This window comes from Oryctolagus cuniculus, chromosome 15, assembly GCF_051225735.1.
Source record: "Oryctolagus cuniculus isolate XC-2025 breed Fujian yellow rabbit chromosome 15, ASM5122573v1, whole genome shotgun sequence".
Taxonomy (NCBI): domain Eukaryota; kingdom Metazoa; phylum Chordata; class Mammalia; order Lagomorpha; family Leporidae; genus Oryctolagus; species Oryctolagus cuniculus.
This window is the reverse complement of record NC_142881.1, coordinates 54,261,522-54,274,519: the sequence shown is the minus strand read 5'-3', so window position 1 is coordinate 54,274,519 and position 12,998 is coordinate 54,261,522. Positions and strand designations below refer to the sequence as shown.

At 41.6% G+C, this 12,998-nt stretch overlaps 1 protein-coding gene across 1 annotated transcript in view; it reads left to right on the top strand.

Annotated features, from left to right (window-relative positions):
- Window positions 1–12,998, top strand: part of RTKN2 (rhotekin 2) — a 138,231-nt gene that overhangs the window by 113,353 nt on the left and 11,880 nt on the right. The window lies entirely within an intron of this gene.

Here is a 12,998-nt window from a genome sequence, read left to right as displayed (position 1 = left end):
GTAAACAGAAAATTACAAAGCACACTAAGAGAAAAAATTAATAAAAATGAAGCAACACACAGTCTGGAGAGACAAAGCATTTGGACCAAATTCAAATATAGCAAATATTTTTGAATTAAAATAATAATTAGTATACTGAGGGCTCTAATGACAAAAATAGACATCCTCCAAGAACAAATGAGTAATGTATGCAGAGAGATGGCAGCTCAAAGAATCCAAAGAAAGGTCTGGGAATACAGCAATTGTGTAACAGAAAGGAAGCATGCCTTTGATAGGCTCACTAGTAAATGGGGCCAAGGAGGGAATGAGCGAGTTTGAAGATATGCCAGTAGAAACCACAAAATGTGAACTTCAAGGAGAAAGAAAAGAATTAAAATGACAGAACAGAATCCAAGTATCATGGAATGGTTATAAAAGGTATAATGTATGTATAATAAGACTGTGAAGAAAGACAAAAGAGAGAAAAGAACAAAAGAAATATTTTAAATAATATTGGCAAGAATTTTTCAAAATTAACAACAGACACTAAACCCCAGATCTCAGAAGTTCAGAGAACACCAAGCAGAATACATACATACATACATATAGGATACATACATACATACATGTCGCATGCAAACTGCAGAAAGTCAAAGACAAGAAGAAAATCTTGAATGATGCCAGAGAAGAAGCAAACAGTTTATTCACAGAGAAATAATGGTACAAATTATCTTAGACTTCTTTTCAGGAACAAGCCAACAAGAGAAGAGTGTTATAAAGAACCACAACCAGAAATTCTACATGTAATATATATATATATATAAAGATTTATTTATTAATTTTTTTTTTGACAGGCAGAATGGACAGTGAGAGAGAGAGACAGAGAGAAAGGTCTTCCTTCCATTGGTTCACCCCCCATATGGCCACCGCGGCCGGCTTGCTGCACCAATCTGAAGCCAGAAGCCAGGTGCTTCCTCCTGGTCTCCCATGCGGGTGCAGGGCCCAAGCACTTGGGCCATCCTCCACTGCCCTCCCAGGCCACAGCAGAGAGCTGGACTGGAAGAGGAGCAACCAGGACAGAATCTGGCGCCCCAACCAGGACTAGAACCTGGGGTCCCGGCACTGCAGGCAGAGGATTAGCCTAGTGAGCCATGTCGCGAGCCAAGATTTATTTATTTTATTTGAAAGAGTTACACAGAGAGAGAAGGAGAGGCAGAAAAAGAGAGAGAGAGAGAGAGAGAGAGGTCTTCCATCTACTAGTTCACTCCTCAATTGACGGCAATGGCCGGATCTGCTCCAATCAGGAGCCAGGAGCTTCTTCGGGGTTTCCCACATGAGTGCAGGGACTCAGGGACTTGGGCTATGTTCTGCTGCTTTCCCAGACACATTAGCAGGGAGCTGGATCAGAAGTGGAGGAGCTGGGACTGGAACCGGCACCCATATCTGATGCCAGTGCTGCAGGCGGAGGCTTAACCTACTGTGCCATGGCACAGGACCTGAAACAAAGACTTCCTCCAACAAACAAAAATTGAAGGAATTTGTCACTAGTAGATCTGACTTGCAAGAAATGTTCAAAGTTCTTCAGAGAGAAGGAAATTATATTGTTTTAAAGCACTCAGACCTGCATAAAGAAGGGAAGAAGATTAGAGAAATAATAAATGAAGGGAAAATAAAATCTTTTTCTTAATTGAACTAGCAGGTAACATTTTGTTCAGAATAACAATATAACGAGTGATTATTGCTTATGCATAAGTGAAGGGAACAACATCACAATTTAAAGGGATAAGAGGCAGGAATTGGTAATGCAAGGTACTTGAACTACCTGTGAAGTGATTGTGCTGTTTGAAGGTTGATTTGTCTTATGTGTACTGTAAACTCTAATGCAAGCATTGATTCTTTTAAAAATTTTATTAAATTTTTTTCCAAATTTTGAGATCAAAGTTTATTATAATTGTAAGAAATACTGTAAAAGGAAAGTACAAGTTTTTTCAAAGTATGTATTTTTATCAGACTTTCAAATTTTTACTTACTTATTTTTTAACAAATTCCTATGGTTCATAGATACAATTCTAACAATATAATGATTTTCCCTAACCCCCTCCCTCTTTCCCCTTCCTTCCTTCCTTCCCCTATTTCTTCCCTTCTTTCTTAGTTTTTGAGGTAACATATTTTTAATTTACATTAGAGTTAAGGCATTAATTCTCCATAAAATAAAGTGCTCAACAGGCAAAAAGCAAAAATATCGTAGTTCATGGAAATATAGGCAAGGACTATAAACAACAGCCAAATGCAAAAATGACCATTTCACCATGCCTAATAAACTTTGAAGTAATCACAGATCATTAAAACTATAGGAGTGTCAATCTTACCAAGGAGGCAGGTTCCAATGCCAGCACACTTGGTAAAGAGACAAATATAAATACACAACTGATCCAAAAGATAGGGTAAGTGTCGAAGAGAGTACACAAATAAGACCAGTGTAAGCAAATAATGAAAGATAGAATCAAAAGGGTTGAGAATGATCCTGCGGGGGAAGCAGGTCACACAGCAGACTCATAGAATGGCAAATGCCCAAAACAGCACTCCTGCCTCAGAATCAACCCTTGGGACATTCGGATCTGACTAAAAGGTCCATGAGAGTCTCGCAGGCATGGAAAGCCATGACACGGTGGCAAAAAACAATCTAAATGAAGGATCTTGGCGAACAACACTCCAGCAGAAGGATCAGGCCATCAAGGAGAGAGGCGCCTTTCTCTGAAGGGAGGAAGGAACCTCCACTGTGAAATGGCCTTGACTAAACAAATTCAGAGTTGGTGAAATCAAGGGGCCTTCATAGCCTAGACAGCTCATAGCAAGAGTCTCGGGTGATTGCTGACGTCATAAATAAGAGTGCCAATTGTTAAATCAACAACGGGAGTCACTGGGTTCATGCTCCCTTCGCAGGATCTCTGTCCTTAATATGTTTATGTATGAAACTCAAAAACAACACTACTAGTCGAACAATACCCTATACCTGGTTCGGTTGTGTGAGTGCAACCTGTTGAAATCCCTGCTTAGTATATACTAAATTGATCTTCGGTATATGAAGGTAACTGAAAATGAAACGTGATGAAGGGGGGAGAGGGGAGAGGAAGTGGGTGAGGGGAGGGCCACGGGAGGGAGGGAGGTCGGGGGGAAGCCACAACAATGCAAAAGATGCGTTTTATATTCTACTTAAAACTATTGGTTGAGCTCTGTAATTAATACACAATCACTCTTAGGTGTTTAATTAATGCTATAACTAGTACTCAAATAGTATTTTACACTTTATGTTTCTGTGTGGGAGCAAAATGTGGTAATCTTTACTTAACATACGCTAAATTGATCTTCTGTATATAAAGATAATTGAAAATTAATTGTGATGTGAAGGGGAAGGGAAGAGGGAGTGGGAGAGGGGAGCGTTGTGGATGGGAGGGAAGACACGGGGTTGGGGGAGGAGGCTATTGTGGTCCATAAGCTGTACTTTGGAAATTTATGCTTATTAAATAAATTAAAAAAAAAAAACAAGTAAATAAACATCTAGCCATGCAAAAAAAAAAAAAAAAAAAAAAAAAAACAAACTATAGGAGTGTAACATTTTTTAACCACTGGGGTGACAAAGGTATAAAACCAAGTTTGACAAAAACTATATTTTCAGCAATACTGATATACCCAGACATTTCTTTGCTCATATTTTTTCATTTTTAAATTAATTCATTTTTGTTTATTTGGAAAGTCAGAGAGACAGGACACGGATATCTTTCACCTGCTGATTCACTCTTCAAATGCCTCCAATGGCTGAGACTGGGCCAGGCCAAAGCCAGAAGCTTGAACTCATTCTGGGTTTCCCACATGGGTGAGAGGGACCCAGGAACTTGAACCATTACCTACTTCCTCCCAGGGTCTGCATTTAATAGGAAGCTGGAATTGGAAGCAGAGCTGGGACTTGAACCCAGGTAATCTGATATGGGATGTGAGTGTCCCAAGTAGCATCTTAGCCACTGAATCAAACACCTACCCCTGTCTCTCTGTAACTCTTACTTTCAAATAAATAAATAAATAAATAAATCATTTTTTGAATGGAAGTACCAAGTATTGCTAAGGATGTGGAACAACCAGAACATTTATATATCGGTGGAAATTTAATATAAACACCTTATAAAACAGTTTAGTAGTAACCACTAAAGAGAAATATATACCTACCCTATGACCTAGAATTTCAACTTATAAATATGTACCCTAAAGAACTGAGTGAATATGTCCACAAATTTTTATATACATGAATGTTTGTAGCATTTCTGTTCTTCATAGCCCCAAACCAGGAACCACCAAATATCCATCAGGAGGAGAATAGATAAAATGTGATCTATTTATATAGTCGAGATAGAGCATTATTCAGTAATAAAAAAGAACAAACCATGGAAACCTGTAACGATGTAGATGAATATCAAAGAATTACCCTGAACAAAAGAAGACACAAAATAGTGCATTCACTTTGATTTCATTTGTGAAGTTTAAGAACAGACAAAGATAATGACAATAAGAGTCAAAATAGTGAGTTCGGGGAGATGACTAGGAAAGGGGGTTGTGGGTCGCCGCTGTGGCGCAGCGGGTTAAAGCCTTGGCCTGCAGCAGCGGCATCCCATATGAGCACCGGTTCTAGTCCCTGCTGCTCCTCTTCCGATCCAGCTCTCTACTATGGCCTGGGAAAGCAGTAGATGGCCCAAGTCCTTGGGCCCCTGCACCTGCGTGGGAGACCCAGATGAAGCTCCTGGCTCCTGGCTTCGGATCGGCACAACTCAGGCCATTGGGGCCAACTGGGCAGTGAACCAGCAGATGGAAGACCTCTCTCTCTCTGCCTCTCCTCTCTCTGTAACTCTTTCAAATAAATAAGTCAACCTTTTCAAAATAAAATAAATCTTTAAAAAAAAAAGATTGGGGTTGTGTTTTAAGTTTGCAGATCTATGTAAAAATTCATCAGTCTGTACATTTAAGATTAGTGCACTGTACTCTATGTAAGTTATGTCTCAGTTACAACAAAAAAGAAGAAAGCTGGACCTGAATGCATTTATATCTGAAGCTAGAGAGCTTTTATGTCAGTTATAAAGTCAAACATCAAACAATGAGTAATGCATTAAATAAACCATGACACATCTATGGTATAGAATACGATATTCCCTTTAAAATATCTTCAGAAAATTTTCAATGACAGAAACAAGAGTTGGTATATTGTGTTAAAAGCCAAAAAAGAGCTCTTCTCACCATCTTTCTGTGCCACGACCATAGTGTGCATAAATGTCCTGACTGATGCTCCCAAGAGTATCAACAATGCCAAAAAGAGAGGCAAACATCAGGTTGTCATTAGGCTGAACTCCAAAGTCATCAGCTGTTTTCAAACTCTGGTGATCAAGTATGGTTATCTTGGTGAACGTGAAATCACTGATGATCACAGAGCTAAGAAAAAAATTGTTGTGAACCTCACAGGCTAAGCGTGGAACAATCAGCCTTGGATTTGATGTGCAACGTGAACATCTATAAAAATGGCAGAACAAGTGGCTTCCATCCAATCCGTTTGGTTTCTTCATTTTGACATCCCAGTTTGGCATCTGGACCACAAAGAAGCAAGAAGAAAACACAAAGGAAGGAAAATGATTGAGCTGCAAAATTACACCAAAATTTTGTCCTAGGGGATCTCTCTCTCACTTTCCCCCCCTCTCTCTCTTTCTATGGCTCCTTCCTCCCACCCCCTGTAAAACTCTTTCAAGTAAGTAAATAAATCTTTTTAAAAAATAATAAAAAAATAAGCTGTAACTTGCCCCCTGCAGTCCTCTAGGAATCACTTAAGGATGCAGATTGCTGGGCAGGAAGTACCTGCTATGATGGGGACATAATTCCCTGCTCCTTCTTCTTAGCACTAGCCAAGGGTGTGATGAATTTTCTAGTTGGAAGACTGCTTTAGAAAGGCTGGAGTTTTCTTCACAACACATGGATTATATACCATATAGTAATAGCTCCCTCCAAAACACAACCACAGTAACACCAGATTTGAAAAAGCTCCACTTAGTGAACCCTTATAAGTTCATAGTTAAACCAATACTCCCTTTTGAGGAAGTCTTTCTAATGAATATGAGTTTGATAGGGTAATGATAGCTGCTACAGCAAATAAACCCCAGAATGTAAAGTGACTTGAACCCCATAGACATGTCATACATTCTTACTTATATAACAATACTGCAGTGGTAGTCAGATTGGTGGTCATCTACCACCATTAAGTCATTTGAGGGGCTGGCACTGTGGCATAGCAGGTAAAGCTATCCCCCATGGTGCCAGCTAGAGCCCTGGCTGCTCTACTTCTGATCCAGCTCTCTGCTGTGGCCTGAGAAAGCAGTAGAAGACGGTCCAAGTGCTTGGGCCCTTGCACCCATGTGGGAGACCCAGAAGAAGCTCCAGGCTCCTGGCTTTGGATTGGTGCAGCTCCAGCCATTGCAGCCAACTGGGGCGTGAACCAGTGGATGGAAAACTCTGTCTCTCTCTCTCTCTCTCTCTCTCTCTCTCCTCTGCCTCTCTGTGTCTCTTTGTAACTCTGACTTTCAAATAAATCTTTTTAAAAAAGTCATTTGAGGCTCTGTTATCTTCAACATATGGCTTCCAAAGTCTCCTGGCAGTTTTCTTCATTTCTGTCAATCCCTGGGGAGAAAGGAGCACAGAAAGAGACTTGGAAGTTTTTATTGACCAACCAGGGAACGGAACACATTCCACTCCATTGGCCAGAACTCAGCCAGATGGCCTCCCCTCGGTGCAAAGAAGGCCTGGAGAAGTAATCTTCCTGTTAGTGCAGCAAGAAGATGAATTATGCTTGGATCAACATTTTGCAGTCTGTGCCACAGTCGTCTGTATGTAGACTTCATGGGTGGATGAACCCAATTGGGCTTCTGGGTTGTCATTGTGAATGTTGATGCTTACTGTTCAAAAGTTAAGTGAATGAGGAAGATTACTCTGATTCTACTCCAACTCTGTAAGTTATATCTTTAGTCACTGTCTTATTTTCTTAAAAAAAAAAAAAGACCTAATAACTACAATAAGCTATATGCATATAGCAGGAAATATTTATACATGTCATTTTATTTCATCCTTTCAATGATTTATATGTTTTCACTCCCTCCCTCCAAGTTTTGTGTTCTTTTAGGAACCAAAATTTTTATTTAGCTACTCTCCTTCTTTCTTTTAACACTCTAGTTATTACATAAACATTATAAGTAGTATAATTAATTTTTGACCCAGGATTATGATATGAACTATCATGTTACAAAGTGGTGGCATGTCTGTGTCTGCTTTCCTTTGTCTCCGGCCCCTCTCAACTGTGGCCATCACTTCTCTTGTCCTTTCTTGGTTGTCCCTTACAGGAGTTATTCTGATGCCTGTTAAACAGGAACTGAAAGTACCAACCTCATAGAGAGTCCCTAAGCCAAGTGGTTAAGATACCCACATCCCGTATTAGATTGTTTGGGTTCAGATCCCAGCTCTGACTCCTGACTCCAGCTTCCAGCTATTGCAGACCTTGAGAGACAGCATCATGATGGCTCAGCTGATTGGGTTCCTACCCCCCATACCCACCCCCACCATAGGTGACCTGGACTGAATGTCTGGCTCCCAGTTTCACCCTAGCCCAGCTGTAGGTATTTGGGGAGTTAACCAGCAGATGGGCATTCTGTCTCTCAGTCTGCCAAATTTAAAAAAAAAAAGTATTTAAAAGTACAAATATCATTGTGGGGCTGGCGCTGTGGCACAGCGGGTTAACGCCCTGCATGAAGTGCCAGCATCCCATATGGGCGCCGGTTCCAGTCCCAGCTGCTCCTCTTCCAATCCAGCTCTCTGCTATAGCCTGGGAAAGCAGTAGAAGATGGGCCAAGTCCTTGGGCCCCTGCACCTGTGTGGGAGACCCAGATGAAGCTCCTGGCTCCTGGCTTCAGATCAGCGCAGCTCTGGCCATTGCAGCCATCTGGGGAGCAAACCATCGGATGGAAGACCTCTCTCTCTCTCTCTCTCTCTCTCTCTCTCTCTGTCTCTCCTCTGTGTAATTCTGACTTTCAAATAAATAAATAAATCTTTTTTTTTTTTAAAAAGTACAAATATCATTGTTCTGAGGTTTAAGAGAAGGCGATCCCTACGCCAGGTTCTCAGGAATATTCAAATTCTGATAGTTCCTTCTTGTCCTTCAGTATAGCTCCTCCTTACTTGTCATGGGCTAAGGAGTCTGGGAAGCTCTAAATGCCAGGCTAGATGCAGGCCCAGATGATAGAGTGCAGGAGCTTTGTGACAACCACTGCCTACTCCCAGCCTAAGGGAGGAATGCTTGAGTAGTTCTAAGACTCCTGAGCTCGTGGGTCCCTGTGGCCATCTCCCTTGTGTCTCCATAATGATGAGGGCTTGAGGAGAGGTCTCTGTTTCCCTTTGCCACATTTGGAGCCATATGAGCAATGCAGAGAGGCCAAAGACTGAGTGATCAGCCCGAGAGTCAATGGGGACCACCACCAACAAACCAATTGTAAAGTTGGTGCCGCTTGCTCTTGGGGAGGAGAGGCAAGATGTTATGTTCCTTACAAGCCTTGTCTGGAGTGGTCACCTCATGGCACTCCACAGCTTCCTGTGCATTGATGAAGTCAATCTCAGTGGTGATGATGTGGGCCCTGAAATTCCTTGCTCACATTGCCATAACTAGCTACCACTGTCCCCTTGCCCACAGTCATCACGTGTGTAGCCCATTCAGTGCCACGTATGAGGACTTCTTGCAGCAGCCACAAAGATGATCAAACTTGATGTTGTTGATGTTGATGGCAGGCGTCAATATCATCTATAGGTGTGATCATCTCAAAGACGCCTCAGATGCCCAACAGGAGCTGGGGGTGCGTGGTAGGGAGGAGCTTGTTGAAGTCACTGCTGTCATCCAGAATCATGGTGAGGGTTCTGGCCTTAAAGCACAGTGTCTTCTTGATGCAGCACAGGTACCCACTTGCACCCTGGAATGCCAGCCTTGGTAATGGCACCTGCTGCATATTCTTAGGTAGAGAAGATGTTGCAGCTGAACCACTGCGTCTCAGCAGCCATGGCCACAACTGTCTCATTAAGGATGGCTCTCTCCACAGTCATGTGCATACAGGCAGCTGGCAATGCAGGCACTCTTCATTGACTTGGAGGCCGATTACATCTCCTGCATGCACGTCCAGCCCAGTCTCTCTCTCTGATGTCTGGAGCCCTTCATCACCATGCTGCTAGACCAGTGTCTGAGACTTTCAGGGTAGCTTGTCAGATATGCCAGCGGCACCTCTGATTGCAGTGATGGACTTGGGGGAAGGGGCTGGTCTCAGGGTGAGACAGGCATAGTGTATGGAGTGCCAGGAAGGGCCCTTCCCACATTTTGCATATAATGAAATGAGTCATAGCAAGCTGAGTGGCTTGCCCTAAGTGGTGGCACTCTAATGCAGGTCTTTTAATTTCAAAATCCATAATCTATAACCACCTGTAGAGAGCTCTAAATAATAGATAGAAACTATTTAGCCCTACCCATATCTCTATGGGACGTTCCATTCCAATGCAAGTCTGCACAAAGTCCAACTACCAGCACATGCCTTTCTTTGCTTAAGGGCTTTTCTTGCTGCTGGAGGAGCTAACCCTCAGCTAATGAATCAAGAGCTGTAGTATAAATATCCCACTCTCTAGCCCCTAGGGCTGAGGGTAAATCTGAGATGCATTTAAACACTGGTTCCCAGAGCTCCCCAATGGATCAAGGGCCGGTTTCCCTAGTGGTGACTTACTTGGTAATGCACACTTCATTGGCAGTCTTCCCTTTCCTGACTCACTTTCCTGCTCCCCTGCTGGTATTTCCTTCACCTCCCAAATAGACTCTATTTGCACTTAAATGCTTGTCTTGGGTTCTGTTTCTGGGGGAACTCTAAGACAATTGAGTTCCTTGGAAACACTGTTTCTTGAATTTCCTAGCCCTCTTCACCCCTTGCTGGTTTAGTCATTGGTTGTGATCTTAAAATTGATCTTCTCAACAGTTGGTGGAAATGAGAACAAAATCTCTTTCCCTGTCCCCAGTGGCATAAATTGGAAAACAAACAAAAACACTAGAAAATTTTTGCAATATTTTTCAACTTTTCAAAATTGAGATATAATCTACCTTCTATTAAACTCACCATTTGAGAAGTGTATAATGCAGTGGTCTTTTGTATATTCAGAGTTTTATAACCAGCACTACTATATCATTTGAGAACATTTTCATCACACTGAAAGAAAGCCCATATATATTGTCATTCTCCATTTCTCCCTACACCCAGGCACTGACAACCATTACCCTAGTTTTTGTGTGGATTTGCTTATTCTACACATTTCATACAAATAAAGTCACCCAATATGTGACCTTTTGTGTCAGACTTCTTTCTCTTAGTATGATGTTTTTAGGATTCTTAAATGCTGTAGCATGCGTCAGTACTTCTTTGCTCTTTATGGCTGAATAATATTCCACTGTATAGATATGCTATGTTACAGTTACACACTCATCAGCTGTGGCACACTCGGGCTGTTTCTACCTTTTGGCTGCTGTGACTAATGCTGGTATTGAGAAAGGACAGGAACAGAACTTACTAAGCCAGGTCCTTCTCAACCTGACCTGCCTCTGTCTCCCGGTCTGCACCAATCAGGAAAAGGAAGATCCTAACCCTCACTGCCAACGAAACCCTAGTACCTGTTTAGAGACGTCCCCCAACCTGCTCGTAAGCCCAAAATAGCCTGTTCTGCCAATATAAGGCCTTCCTGTGGAGGTAATAATTTGTAACACCACCATTTTGAGCAACTTGGGTGCAGAAAAAGCAACTGGACTGGGGCATAACTCAGAGCTTGGTGCAAACTGGGGTGCTATGTGCCAAGGCGGATGAGCCGCAGGCAGAGATGGCGTGTCTCTGCCTCCCCAACCCAGTAAAAATCCCTGTGTTGCTCCCGTTGGGGAGCCAAATCAGAGGTCCCTCTTTCTACCCTGCTCTGTGTCCTTTCTGTTCAGAATGACTCTGCAGTAAACCTTGTCTGGGTTGCATGTTGGCCCCTTATCAGTGACTGAAGGGAGTCAAAGAACCTGGGGTCAGTAATACGATGAACATTCATGTGAAAGTTTTTTTTCAAAGCCTGTTTTTATTTCTCTTGGGTATATGCCTAGCAGTAGAATTGCTGAGTCAACGGTCATTCTGTGATCAACCTTTTGTAGAACCGACAGACTGCTTTCCAAAGTAGTTTCATCATTAGATATTTCCACTAGCAATGTAAATAAGAGTTCCAATTTTTCCACATTCTTATCAACACTTATTTTCCATTTATTTTTGTTTTTTAAGTGGTAGCCAGCCGACTGGGTATAAAGTGGCATTTACTTGTGGTTTTGATTTGCATTTACCTAATGACTAATGATGCCAAGCACTTTTCAATGCTTGCTATTTGTATATATTTTTTGAGGAAATGTCTATTAAATCCTTTGCACAGGCCTGATATTTGTTGCAGTGGTTAAGATGCCGCTTAGGACACCAACATCCTGTATCAGAATGCCTAGATTCAAGTCCTGGCTTTCCCTCTGGTTCTGGCTGCCTGCCACAGGCACCCTGGAAGGTAGGAGCTGATGGTTCAAGTCTTTGTGTCACTTCCATTCACATAAGAGTCCTGGCTGGCTTCAGCCTGGCCCAGCCCCAATATTGTTGCAAGCACTTGGGAAGTGAACCAGCAAATGCGAGATCTCTTTCTTGCTTTCTCTCTCTCCTTGCCTATCTCTCTCTCTCTCTCTCTGCCTTTTACGCAAAATGAAAAAAAAAAGTTATTTAAATAATATTTTCCCTTTTTAAAATTAGGCTTTTGTTTATTATTGATTTTTAAGAATTCCTTATATACTGTAGATATTAGACACAAGATATTTTGATTTGCTAATATTTCTCCCATTCTTTAAGTTATTCTTTTACTTTCTTGATGGTCTCTTGTATTTTCTTCTAAAAGCTGTATAGTTTTTGTTCTACATTTGGGTCTTTGGTTCATTATGTGTTACTTTTTGCATATGGTGTGAAGTAGGGGAATCAAGCTTCAGTCTTTCCCATGTGGCTATTCGGTTGTCCTGGTGTCATTTGCAGAAAAGACTGTTATTCTTCCATTGAATAGTTCTGTTAAAAATCAATTGACTGTAAATGTATAAATTTACTTCTGGATTCTCAAATCTATTCCATTGATCTACAGTCCTATCCTTGTGTCTTACCACACTGTCTTGATATTGTAGCTTTACAGCAAATTTTGAAATCAAGAAGTGTGACTTCTGAATTTGTTCTTCTTTTGCAAAATTGTTTTAGCTATTCTGAGTCTCCCACATTTCTCCCACATCTGGAGTTCCTTAATTTCTCCTGCAGGACTCTCTCGTATGTCCTAGTTGAGAAATCTGAGTCTGTGGTTCTTCTAGGAATAGGTCTTCTAATTGGGTAAGGGTTGTGTGTGCCCAAAATCTGCTCCACTGCCAGAAACTCCATTATTATACTTTTATACCTTTAAATGAGAAACTTTGGAAGTATCACAGGAACCACTCAGACCCAAGAACATAGGGAATCCAGGCAACAATCCTATCAAAGTGCTAACAAGTAGTCTGATTTGGGTGCAGGGTTCAGAGGCCAACAGCATTCTGCCATGTGCTTGCTGAATGAAGTTGGGTTAGATAGAGAACTTCTTAGCAAAATGAGGGTAATAGTATCTATCTCACAGAATTATTAGGATAATGGATAGGATCACGTACCTAAAGTGCTTAACAGGAAAGGAGAAGACAGATCTTGAATTACCTTTTTTTAGGTTGATTTTCCTGTTTCAAGCCAGATTCAAGGATCAGAAGTAGGTCCTATAAGTATACCAGGAGCCAAGGTCTGCATAGGTCTGTTTGCCCCAGGAGGCATAGGCAGTAAGTACTAGAGCCAGAGAAACTATGACTAGAACCG